This window comes from Atheta coriaria, unplaced genomic scaffold (assembly GCF_025399875.1).
Source record: "Atheta coriaria isolate IRGN ID8LTWV9N9 unplaced genomic scaffold, Caltech_Dcor_3.1 hic_scaffold_1_pilon, whole genome shotgun sequence".
NCBI lineage: Eukaryota > Metazoa > Arthropoda > Insecta > Coleoptera > Staphylinidae > Dalotia > Dalotia coriaria.
This window is the reverse complement of record NW_027045443.1, coordinates 1,854,543-1,866,963: the sequence shown is the minus strand read 5'-3', so window position 1 is coordinate 1,866,963 and position 12,421 is coordinate 1,854,543. Positions and strand designations below refer to the sequence as shown.

Below are 12,421 nucleotides of genomic sequence, written 5' to 3'. Positions count from 1 at the left end.
GCACAGGAGAGGATTATATTTTTAAATTTTTTGGCACGTGTCGTTATAAGACAGTCTACAGGTCGACCGCCCACTGCTTCGATGTATCAATTGCTCCCGGCCCATCCTACAGCTACGATGTCTCTGCGCTTCATCCCCGAAATACTCAGGCATATCAACAATTTTTATGGTGGGGGATCATCCCCAGAGAGAGGGAACTCCTTATAAGGACAATCCTTACAAGGACTTGTTCAAATATTTCTAAGTTTTAACTCGTCTCAAGAGAGGAGACACTTAAAAATATTCTTACAAGTTTTGACCTGTACCTGAAATGAGAGAGGGAGTACACAAATCATACAGGATACCTTAACAATTTTTATAGTGGGGATCATCCCCTGAGAGAAGGAACTGTTCCTAAAATGATAGAAGGGGTACACACAAATCAAAGAGGTCAATATATCTTACTATTTCTTTATTAACAATAGAATACCAGTTTAGATTTTACAAGTCAACAATATCATGCCGCCGTATTGGCACAGAACTTACGACCTGCATCGTCGCGCACATATAAGCAAGTTACACGTCAAAATGTTCTGCCGGGATAGAGAAATTAGCAAATTGTCTATTTTCTAGGTGATGGAAAATGGAAACAAATATACAGGGTGTTACAAAAGAAAAATTTTAGGTGCAGACAAGAAAACATCTAAACACTCAAATATCGCTCGTTTTCACCGTTACTCTGGAAAACAAATATACAGGGCGTTACAAAAAGAAATTTCAAAGTGCAAGAAGTTAAATTCTAATAACATTCAAAGCAAAATTTTCAGGGAAGTGAAGGAAAACAATTATACCAGGTGTCACAAATAGGAAATTCAACCATCAAAGAGGAAAACATCTAAACACTACAAATATTGCTCGTTTTTACCCGATGCTCCGGGAAACTAATAAACAGTGTGTTACAAAGAAATTAGAGTGCAAAAAGAAAGCCGTAAAACCACAGCTGAAGGAAAATTGTCACGGACACAAAAAATATACAGAGTGTTCCAGAAGGAATGCTCAAAACTCACAAATAAAGTTTATTACGTACTGGTAGGAAAACTAATATACAGGGTGAATGAAACTTTTAAAAACTTCATATACGGTCAATATTCACATCATGACCAGAGGAATTTATACCGAAGCAATTATATTTTGTAAAAAATTCAAAGATTTCACCCGAAAATCTTCGGAAAAGTTGAGTAAAAAAGGTGCTACAAGAATAAAACACTTACATTTAAATATATTGTGTATATATTTATCATTTGATGATAGCATCAACTGCATAAGGTAACCCACGGGTGAAGCATCATCATAAATTGATAGAAAACATCCAAATCAGCAGACGGCAAGCGAAGGCGCGTGGTAATAAAGTAGGTAAATAATATACGTTAAAATTACCAATTTCTTGTAAATATTACGATATATGGAGAATATGATAGCGAAAAACTATTCAACATACAAGATTTTACTAGATCAACAAAAAACTTTTTAATTTAATGATGCTAAGGAGGGTAATTCGATTAAAACTGTTCAGCGAAAAAAGGAAGGAGCCGACAGTCGACGGCAAAGTTATTTTCGGAAACAGGGCTATGAATTTAGATAAAAAATGCTACCACGTGTTTGTAATTTGCAAAATTAATATCAAATGGAATAATCAATTTAATATAAACCGTATTAACTTTCCGCGAAAAAAAAATAATTAGCCACCTACCATTGCAATGATGATGAGATTTTAGATTCAGGAATATATCTTATCAACTAAAAACTTGTGCAGAAATTAGCAGACACTTATTTCTTACTTAAGAACACTTTAACCGCCACAACTCATCAAACAAAACAGCCACACATTGTCGTTACAAATATTTTGCTGATGACGAAAAGAATAGACGACGATTAATTGAATAATTGAAGACTGAAAACGCGTGGCTAGTAGTGAGACGCGCTCGCGGACCACGTGGTGAAACTACTGCCGTGTGCGCTGCGAGGTGTCAGGTACAAGGCAAGTGCGTCGCGATAATACCCGTCAGTCAAACAAAAAAGTTTATAAACAAACGTAGTGGTAAACACGTACTTGAGAAGACGAAAGTAAAAATGCACAATATTGAAATAACACACATCCACGAAATCTACTTTTACTTTCAATATTTCTCGGCATCAGAAAAGATGATCAAAAACAGGAATTTGTAATTTACCAATGCAAATAAATGATTTATTATCTTCGTATAAGTTTACTGTATACCTTAGTTAATTAAATAATTGATGTTTAGAACACCGCGACTAATTTAAATAACCTATATAAAATAAAGTATTAAAATCGGAAAAATAAGAAGTGAAAAAAATTCATAACAAAAAAATACATGAGGCGGTACGGCCCCTTTTTCCCAGTTTTTTTGTCAATTCCGAATAGCACAAATTATATTTTATATTTTATGAATACGAGTCACTTCTACCGCTACCCTCATACTGTGCCCTGAACACGAGTAACTTCAACCGCTGCCCTCGTATTGTGTCCTGAATACGAGTCACGTCTACCGCTGCCCTCGTATGGTGCCCTGAATACGAGTCACGTCTACCGCTGCCCTCGTACGGTGCCCTGAATACGAGTCACTTATACCGCAATCTTCGTAGGGTGCCTTGAATACGACTAACTTTGACCGCTAGCCTCGTACGGTGCCCAACGGCACTTGTCGGTGCAACGACAAGAACGGATTTGACATTCTTAATATACGCAAAATACCCTATAAGATAAGCTGGCTAAAATGAAAATTTGATTGTAGATTATGAAAGATTGGATAAATCTCTATTAGATAAAAATTTTAAATTTTTTAATTTCATAGAGTCGAAAAATACGACTAAAAGTGCTCAAAAGTGAAATTTTCCAAACCCGAAACAATGCATTTCGCTATAAACGGTGAATAAATCACCTTTTAATGCAAATTTTCGCAAGTTGCAGGTCGAATTCCTGCTGCAGCAAACAAATACCACCCGACGGAGAATTTAATTACGCATCTCTTGGTGCCCCCGATAGACAGTATTAATTTTAAAAAAATCATCAAATTAACGCGAGAGCGCAAAAACCGGATAAAATATCATTTTTTCTGCAATAACTCACGTTGCAGACAATTCCTTTTCAACAAATTAATATAGCCTTATAGAGAATTAAATTTTGCAGGTCTAGACATCGCGCTCAAATTTGTGTGAGGCCCCGTTCGCCCACTATAATGAAAAAACGCACCTAATTAATCCAAGGACGCAAAAACCGGATAACATATCATTTTCTTTAATAAGTCACGTTGCAGGCAAATCTCCTTCAACAAATTAATATAGCGCTATATAGAATTAAATTCTGCATCTACAGTAATCGCGGTCAAATTTGTGTGAGGCATCGTTCTCCCACAAAAATGAAAAAAGGCACCTAATTAACTCAAGAACGCAAACACCGGATGAAATATCATTTTTCTGCAATAACTCATGTTGGAGGCAAATCTCCTTCAACAAATTAATATAGCTTTATAGAGAATAAAATTCTGCATCTCTAGACATCGCGCTCATATTTGTGTGAGGCCCCGTTCGCCCACAAACACTAAAAACGCACCTAATTCACTCAAGGATGCTAAAACCGGATAAAATATAATTTTTTTGCAATAACTCACGTTGCAGACAAATGTCCTTCAAAAAATTAATATACCCTTATAAAGAATTAAATTCTGCATCTCTAGACATCGCGCTCAAATTTGTGTGAAGCCCCTTTCTCTCACAAAAATGAAAAAAACGCACCTAATTAACTCAAGAACGCAAACACCGGATGAAATATCATTTTCTTGCAATAACTCATGTTGCAGACAGATCCCCTTTAATAAATTAATATAGCCTTATAGAGAATTAAATTTTGCAGGTCTAGACATCGCGCTCAAATTTGTGTGAGGCCCCGTTCGCCCACTATAATGAAAAAACGCACCTAATTAACTCAAGAACGCAAACACCGGATGAAATATCTTTTTTTTTTTGCAATAACTCACATTGCAGACAAATCTCCTTCAACAAATAAATATAGCTTTATAGAGAATAAAATTCTGCATCTCTAGACATCGCGCTCAAATTGTGTGAGGCCCCGTTCGTACACAAAAATGAAAAAAACGCACCTAATTAATTGAAGGACGCACGAACCGGATAAAATATCTTTTTTTTTCAATAACTCACGTTGCAGACAAATCTCCTTCAACGAATTAATATAGCGCTATATAGAATTAAATTCTGCATCTACAGTAATCGCGGTCAAATTTGTGTGAGGCATCGTTCTCCCACAAAAATGAAAAAATGCACCTAATTAACTCAAGAACGCAAACACCGGATGAAATATCATTTTTCTGCAATAACTCACGTTGCAGGCAAATCTCCTTCAACAAATTAACATAGCTTTATAGAGAATAAAATTCTGCATCTCTAGACATCGCGCTCATATTTGTGTGAGGTCCCGTTCGCCCACAAACACTAAAAAACGCACCTAATTAACTCAAGGATGCTAAAACCGGATAAAATATAATTTTCTTGCAATAACTCACGTTGCAGACAAATCTTCTTCTACAAATTAATATAGACTTATAGAGAATTAAATTCTGCATCTCTCGTCATCGCGGTCAAATTTGTGTGAGGCCCCGTTCGCCCACAAACACTAAAAACGCACCTAATTCACTCAAGGATGCTAAAACCGGATAAAATATAATTTTTTTGCAATAACTCACGTTGCAGACAAATGTCCATTAATAAATTAATATACTCTTTTAGAGAATTAAATTCTGCATCTCTGGACATCGCGCTCAAATTTGTGTGAAGCCCCGTTCTCCCACAAAAATGTAAAAACGCACCTAATTAACTCAAGAACGCAAACACCGGATGAAATATCTTTTTTTTTTGCAATAACTCACGTTGCAGACAAATCTCCTTCAACAAATAAATATAGCTTTATAGAGAATAAAATTCTGCATCTCTAGACATCGCGCTCAAATTGTGTGAGGCCCCGTTCGTACACAAAAATGAAAAAAACGCACCTAATTAACTGAAGGACGCACGAACCGGATAAAATATCTTTTTTTTTTCAATAACTCACGTTGCAGACAAATCTCCTTCAACGAATTAATATAGCGCTATGTAGAATTAAATTCTGCATCTCTAGTCATCGAGGTCAAATTTGTGTGAGGCATCGTTCTCCCACAAAAATGAAAAAATGCACCTAATTAACTCAAGGACGGAAAAACCGGATAAAATATCATTTTCTTGCAATAACTCACGTTGCAGACAGATCTCCTTTAATAAATTAATATAGCTTTATAGAGAATTAAATTATGCATCTCTAGACATCGCGCTCAAATTTGTGTGAAACCCCGTTTGCCCACAAAAATGGAAAAACGCACCTAATTAACTCAAGGACGCAAAAACCGGGTAAAATATCATTTTTTTGCAATAACTCACGTTGCAGACAAATCTCCTTTAATAAATTAATATAGCCTTATAGAGAATTAAATTCTGCATCACTAGACATTGCGCTCAAATTTGTGTTGTGCTTGATAATTAATTTCCACAATTTTTGATAGTGAATATCTTCTAAACTAAAAGAAATAGCAACCAGAAAATTGTAGATTGTAGAAGATTGGAATATTCTCTATCAGATGGAAAATAGTTTAATTTAATACGGTAAAAGGTCTAAAAACGCCACTGAAAGTGCTAAAAAATGCAAATTTTCAATTCTTGACGATTTATTTCAACTGCGAATATTTCGTAAACTAAAAGAGATAGATAGAAACGAATCGCAGGGTCTTAATCTACGGACAATTCTCTATAAAATATACTTAAATTGGAAATTTAAGAGATGACATTTTTAATTCATAAGAAAAAATGGGCAAATGGGAATCAGCTATACAATCATCCACGTACGGTGCCCTGAACACGAGTCACTTCTACCGCTGCCCTCTTTTAAACTAAAATCACAAGGATCAAAGAATATGAAAGATTGGAAAATTCTCTATCAGGTAAAAATTAAAAATAATTTTGTTCCGTTGGGGTATATGCGATCAAACCTAAACTAAAATATACTGCATGCGATATGAGCAGATGGCAATGCGACACAAAAATTGTTGTTTATACACAAACGTTGATAAATCAGCAATTTTAGGTGGAAGAAAGTTCCATCTATGATTTTACTGTAAATATAAACAAACAAATTTTCCAAGTTCTTCTAAAAATGAAAATGAAAAACCTCTCAGTGAGATGAAACAAGAATTGTGCTTAGCAAATTTTTATTTATGAATTACCTATTCTCGATCTCTCTTATTTTCCCAATTTGAATACCATATCTTATAGAGATATAGGGATATGGTTAAGGTGGAATTCCGCTGAATTGCATCTTAAAGTAAAACTCTTACGCGTTTGTAAGCGAAGGAAAAACTAAACAGTTAATTTTGAGATGTATCTGCCGAGTACGCGACTATCTTATATATTTGCAACACGCGGTGGAACGCGATAATTCAAGAAAACGCAAATACAAACTAATAGAGGACGCAGAACTTAAAACCAAAAAATATAATTGAATTTATACTTACCATTGCACAACTCATGGACTCCATGGCAAGGCAAATACTGAAAATAAACAAAGAAGACATAAGTTAAAACAAAAACATTTAATACAATTTAGTAATATTATAATCACAGAACGGAGAAAAACCAACAATCTGTGCTGTTTAGTTAAAAGTATCGAGTACTTGCACCAGCACAATTAGTCCTCCTAATGATAATATCAAATCAACATGGGAGCGATACACTTAACCGGCATTTATGGACAATAAACGCGCAAACAGTAAATTATATTACTATAGTCGATTGATGATCGAATATAATGCGAATTTGGAAAGTAGATATCCGGACAAACAATACGAGTCGCGTAAAATATTGGATCAACCAGATACCGGCACGAAACTGGCTGTAACCTGTGCAAGCAACGACGCGACAGTTTATGATAAGAAAGCAATAGATGCGCAGAGCCAGTGCGTCGATGGCACGCGACCCTGTGCGAGAATCGCTTTGGCACGTTACCTGCGATCAAAACTAAACTAAGATGCGCCAACATGCGGCGTGAGGGGTTCTCATGCGTTGCATTCTCGCGGCGAATGCGATAAGAAAGTGTAAGTTGTGTTCAAAACAAAAACAATTCTTGTGTCGAATGCTCGCGCTTGCTGATAGCTATAGAATTAAACAATACATGTCTATTTTATAATTTTTGTTAATCTACGGACAATTCTCTATAAAATATGCTAGATAAATTGGAAATCTAAGAGAAGAAAAAAAAACTGAATGAGACTCTACCATACAATTGCGATTAATTGCAATATAACTAAATAAACAAAGAAAAACCAACGTTCTTGACATATTTAAGTCAATAAGCTTGAATAGTGCATATCTTTTAAACTAAAAGCGATTGCGACCAACAGATTTAAGAACATGAAAGATTGGAAAATTCTCTATAAGATAAAAATGGAAAATGTCTATTCTTTGGGGTAATGGTCCAAAAATATGACTAAAGCGATAAAAAGTGCAATTTTCTGATTTTTGTCATAAGATAAGAAGTAAGAATACAACTGCTTCACTTGAAGTTACAACACATGCCATGCAATGTTAAGCACATTTATGAATATAACAATCTACAAAACACTACGAAAATATGATAATAAAGAAAGACAAACGGCGGAAACATAATCAATCAATGTGGTTGAGAATATTATTTAATTTTCTTACTGGTTAGTACTGTAAAACTTCCATCGTAAACGGCATCCGTCGGCACCCCGCTCACGAACAAATACACAATATTTGCATTTCGCAAACATTTTATAAGCGATAAATCATTAGCGAGACACAATAAAAACAATAAATACTAAGAACACCGAAAGTAATACGAGTTACCGAATTAAATCCGAAGAAAGGAGAATTGCGTCGACTGAGTGCGAACCATCCATCGGATACGGCGAAACTAATTTTATTCCTGCAGCGTGAGCAATCACACGGTCGCGTATATAGTACAAAACTATACACGAATATCGTACGCGAATCACCTGACAATATGAGATAAGAATACACCGGTCGAATTCCAGTGCGACGTGAGATCGCAAGGCTGTTGAGACACTGCCACATACAAACATTAGTTGTGTATTTACGCCAACAACAATATATAAATTCGTGTTTCCCTTTTCTTTCATTGTAGTTACTTCGAAACTCGCCAAATAAATCTTAATTCTTGATTGATTAATATGAATTTCCTTAGTCGTTTAAACCTGTTGCAATTCTATATCATTAAATTTATGTGATTTATATATTCATATAAGCACTTAGTCGCAAAGGCCTTATTTGTCGAAAAAATTTAAAACAAAATACGCATCATTCCCACGCGTAAATCCACGCTACGATTCATAAATTTCTTTAGGTGAATAGTGGCATTTTCAAATATGAGACAACTTTTAGACAGTCAAAAATAATTGAACATTCAAATAACTTAATAACTGAAGAGATACGGAAATTTCTTCTCGCAAGAGAACGCAAATTGTTATGAATACGCACGCAAAGTACGGCATAAACGAGGCACTATAGATGAATTGAAAATGAATGCAATAAGGGTTTCACTATCTTGCGCAAATTCAAACTGTGATATGAAAAGAAACATTAGAGCCAACAAAGCTCATAGCAGCGCCATCTAGGCGTTGTAGATCTAAACATTTGTCAACATATATTTAAAATTTGCACGTAACTAGCGCCATCTAGTTGTAACGGTAACAACTAGATAAGATAGAAAACTGCAACATCACTAGTAACACTTGGATACTCAATCTGTTATAAATAATTTTAGAAAACATCCCACTTACACTTACAAAATAATGCAAAATTAGTACCTCCAGTTTTTTAAGTCATTAATCATATTCAACATGCACTAAATAGTGAAGTTAATCATTAAGCATTAAAAACTAAAATGTGATTTCAAAGTTCAATATTGACTCAATGATGACAATCATTGTTTTATGTGCATATATGTAGAAACTTCTGCTTTAAATTTAGAAATGGACTTAAAATTAGTACCATAATTTACAATTGATGCTTCTAGAATATGCTAGTTAATTTAATGTAGAAGTTGTACATAGTAGAACTTAATTAACTGATTAGATAATTAATTTCACTTACTTTTATTGTACGATTGTGTAGTATCAACGACAAGACGTGTTCATCCTTTCTGCATCATCGTAGAACTCGCCAATATGTCCGCCGCAGCGTACGCCCTCAGCCTCAGCTGGATTGCTGTAATGTTAGTTGCATACGTTAAAATGACTATAACCCAAAAGGCAAGATCAGTATTATTAGAAAAGTTTAATATTTGTTCAAAATATTGATACGACGTGAATTAAATATTGAATAAATTGTAAATAAAAATCAAATATCGCGTATTAATTATATAAAAAATAATCTGCATCGTGTAGTAAGACTCATTCTCAGTAATATAACAAGTTGTTTATCATAACATGTTACAAACTTGATAAAATACAGTGAAAAGGCATAAAAGAGTTGAAAACTTTTCCGGGAATCATAAACGATATAAATTATTTGCTTCAATTGGTTTTATTGCTGTTGAAGTTCATTAATAACGAATAACATTAATGCTCGCTTTGATTCATACGTGAAATAAAAGTGAATTTCATAGAATTGCGCCGGGAGAAAATGAAAAGCGTTAAGACCTCAATCACAAAGGCACTGAGACGATTCACAGGTTTAGTTCAGATTTCAATGGAATTGCGATTTATGTCGCACTAAATATCTTCATTAACTCAGACGTATCTTCAACAAATTGCGAATTACGAACACTGTCAGGTCGCAAATTTTCATTCCAGGCATTTCATACCAAAGGCGTTATAACACCTCTGACATTTCACGTTTTCGAACACAAATGGTATCACTTCCGCGAAACGCATAATAAAAGCGACGCGTTTCCTCGCCAGTTGCAAAACGTTTACATCCGCTTCCATTATTTTCCAGCACTGCGACATGAAAAGCGAGCCCGGTTGAAGCTCTACAAGGATCAACACGTGCGCAGGATGTAGAGAAAAGGCGTTGAATCAACGCGCAAAATGCAGTTAGTGAGAATTTTATTATTATCTAGAGCAAGGCTGGCCAATGGATTTTCCTGGAGGGCCAATTTTTTTAGAATGCGGCAGCACCGGGCCACAGACTATGGCCATTCGTACATAAAATATTATACATATACAAAAGTTCCAACTTTGGTTTGTGCGGCGGGCAAATTCAAATGTCCTGGCGGGCCACCTCGTGGCCCGCGGGCCTGGGATTGGCCAGCCATGATCTACAGCAGAACTTCCTCCATATCAATCATTCTCGAAAAGAAGTCGTAATCCACTTGCAGAATATTTATACGCATCCTGGAATCTTGTCTAAAATTGGAATATTATAATTTCTAGTAAAAGCAAAAGCTAATTCAATTACAACTTGAGTTCTCAAATTAGAATTTCGCCACTTATTCCCGGAACGAACAAAATCCCCATTTTCAGAGAATTAGAATATGTGCACCGGCTCATCGAGTGGGTGCCAACGAGTTAATTGATTTTCAAATGTTTATTATTGGCCTCTTAATTGAAAAAATAGATAACGTATGAATTGTTTGCTCACTTGGGAGCGCAATCGGATTCCGAGAAAGTCGACGGGCATATTTCCACGTTCGCATCACTTACAACTCTAATTGAATCGTTGGATCACCGGAAATCCGCCTTCCAAAACAAACACGTCCCTAAATCAATTTCCCGATAGCAGCGTCTTCCTTGTCAATATTTTACTATCATTCTGGAAATTACCAGGCGCTGCAATCAAATATTTATTTAATTTATTAGATGTGGGCGCATGCAGTTCTCGGTATTGTGCGATAAGTGAATGAATTTTGAGAAATCGATTATCCGGTTTCGTTTTTGATTACCCGCGCGATAAAACATACACGTGTTTGATGTTCATACGTATTGTAAAGTGTAACACAATGAAATTGCCGTTTTTATAAAAACCAACGCATGATTTCGTGTCGAAACCGTTTTTCCTTGTGTGCATCTGTTAATATTATTAGTTATGTGTGATTTGAATTTGTACGGTTGAATGCCCGCACGCGTGTTCACCATGAAATAGTTGATGTCGATGATCATACCTACCATACACACAGCTTTCTTCGTCTTCGTCGTCTTTTTCTCGGTTCATTCACGCGCCCACCCTTCGGCGCTTGATACTAGACAGCTGAATCAGGCTGTAAAACGCGCGAAGAGGTAGTTGTGCTCTCGCCAGCTTGCCGCACGATGGCCATTCTCGGAAGTAGAAAATAAAAATTGAAATGCACAAAAAAGGCCACACGTCCGCGCGCTCACACGCCGGACACTCGAGAGTTGGATGGTGTGGCGGGATGGCTCCTTTCACATGCATAATACACAAATACTCGGAAAACAGGGGCCCTTCTGGAGGGCCCGACGCGCGCGCGCGCGCCTGGGTCCGAAATTCCACGAAGAAAAAACCCTCGTCATCTCCGAGAATTTTATACACTCGGGCAACGGGCTTATATTTGTTGTGCTTTTTTTTTTGTTCTGCGTGCGACGCTCTCCGTTTCGAGTTGCAGCGGTTCCAGCTATTTATTCCTTCACTTTCTAACCGGCGTGTGTTCCGAGAAGCAGGCGGCAAACAATGCTCGAAATTCGTTAAGTCCACTCACGTGAAGACTTATCAATAAGTTGCACAATTCGGCAAATTTGGGAATCTAGGCCGCTTATGTGTAAAGTGTTATCCAGCTCTATTTATAGCTCATTGCGGATGAATTTATTAATGCGCTTATGACTCCAGAGAGCATCGTCGATAAACAATGGCGCAAGCATTTTATGTTTTATATTTGCAGGTTTTCCAGGGAGCTTTTACTTTCGGTGGTCGCACGTGCGCATTTGTTTTATTCATTTCATGTGCCACTTTTCGGGATGCTACGAAACGCGCAACGCAGCGCGTAATTTATTCGACGCGTTCTTTCCTGCTGCTACGAGAGCGCTTTCCACGTGGCCATGAATGAATTGAAATGGGACTGAATGGACGCGCAGTGGCGGACATTTTCAATGAACACGAAATAACCGCGGCGTGCCGTCAACGTTACTCTACATCTAAATGCGACGCATTTTATTTACGCGTCGCAAGCACTCAAACATAATTAACAGAAAAACACGGGACGCATCGATTTTTTGCGCGTCAAGTGTCACAAGTGTGTGACAAATACTTAAGTGCCTAATGTCCACTTTAAAAAAATGTTTACATAGAAAACTATTGGCTAAGAATTTATGTCTTTATGCGCAAA

The 12,421-nt window shown here is 36.4% G+C and overlaps 1 long non-coding RNA gene across 1 annotated transcript; it reads right to left on the bottom strand.

Moving 5' to 3' along the window:
- Positions 1–445: 445 nt before the first annotated feature.
- Positions 446–9,340, bottom strand: LOC135793270 (uncharacterized). The gene is made up of 3 exons (XR_010548595.1): positions 9,235–9,340; positions 6,615–6,651; positions 446–718 (listed from the first exon to the last, which is right to left on the bottom strand). It is a non-coding gene; the product is annotated as an uncharacterized lncRNA (long non-coding RNA).
- Between the last annotated feature and the right edge of the window lie 3,081 nt (positions 9,341–12,421).